Raw genomic sequence first — 1,560 nt, 5'->3', positions numbered from 1 at the left:
GGCTGGTCCATGTACCCTTTTTCATTTCAGTGGCATTGAGCAGCACTATAGGTTGAGTGTGTGGCATGTTATCACAGAAAACCCAGAGAATCTGCTGTGCCCCTAAAGAGGGCCCTGGTGTGGCCTCCACAGTACAGTGGGGTGAGGAGGGAGGGAGCCTTGCACCAAGGCAGGCCAGCCCCTGAGCCCAACACCTCTTGACTGTCACATGCTGAACCTGGCCTCCAGATTAGTTCCCTCTGACTTGGGGCTCAGGACTCAGTCCTCAGAGCTGCTGTGTTCCCACCCTCCAGACTCAAAACCTCATCTCCCAGGGTTGGGGTGAAGACCTCAGTTGTGGGCTCTAGGACCTGCCTGGCAAGGGTAAGAGCCAGTCTCCTGAGTAAGGAGGAGCAGGTGTGGGCACCTGAGGCCTGACCAAGAGTCCAGCCCTCATCCTACTTCTCTGGCAAGTTTCATGATCCCTTTAAAATGTACTGGGGTGAGGGAAGACAGACAACATTGCACCCCCTTTACACCCCACACAAGCCATCCCTGGAAGCCACACTATCCAGGCCCAGAACAGGAACTCCAAAGGCCTTTGAGCTCTCTGTCCTTAGCCTGAACACCAGCCAGCGAGTTTTTCAGAATCCTGAATCCTACTCAGAGCTCCGGAATTGGGGTCCCGCAGAGCTAAAGTCTCCAAACTGGTCTAGAGTCTGAGCCCAGGCTTATCCTCCATGTTCCCCACCCAAGATCAGTTCAGAAACCAGGTCCCTGTGAACACTAAAGATTACTCAGATAAAGCCCAGAGGAGCAGAGGACTGGAGGCTGCCGGCTCCCATCTGGTCTTGCTTTCTGCCATGGGGGCTGTGGAGCCTTTTCCCCTGCCTGAGGGGCCCAGAGTGGGGGAGCAGCCTCCCTCCCTGGGAGCCTCTAACCAGCAGACAGTCTATTCAGCCTCCTGCACTGGGGGCCAGGGGGCAAGTGGTTCTGGCCCCGTACTGGGGACTCTGATTTTGGATCCAGAATGACTTGTGGTCAATACCCCCAGCTTCACCTGTGCCTGCTCTGCTGTTGTCCGGAGATCAGGCAGGCCAGGGCTGCAAGAGGGTCCCCGGAAATCCCCCGTGGTGCCGGGCAGGGGGTGCGGCAGGAAGCAGAGGCTCTGGCTTGGCCTGGGTCCGGGAGGCGGCCACAGGGCTGGCGCTGCGTCAGCCTTGAGCGGCCATCAATAGCGTGCGGTTAATTAATTTGATGGGAACAGCAGGGACCGCCGTTTGCATTTAGTGAAGTTCCAGGAACTTCCAACCTCATCTTCATAATTGGCCTCATAAATTGTAAGAAAGAGAGAGATCAGCAAAGCAGGAGGGAGGAGGGGCCGCCCGTCCGTCCTTATTTAATTTTATTGCTGAAATTCATCTTTTTAGCCTCCTCCGGAATCGGCTCTCCCTGCCGGATTTGCCTAATCATGATAAATTAATATTCATTTCCCCGCCTCTTAGCTAGCTCCCTCACTCGCTCGGATGGAGTTGGGGAGGGTCTCCACTGCTCCCCACCTCTGCTGCTAAGCCTTGAGGG

Source organism: Suncus etruscus, chromosome 17 (assembly GCF_024139225.1).
Source record: "Suncus etruscus isolate mSunEtr1 chromosome 17, mSunEtr1.pri.cur, whole genome shotgun sequence".
Classification (NCBI taxonomy): domain Eukaryota; kingdom Metazoa; phylum Chordata; class Mammalia; order Eulipotyphla; family Soricidae; genus Suncus; species Suncus etruscus.
This window is presented reverse-complemented; position numbering follows the sequence as displayed.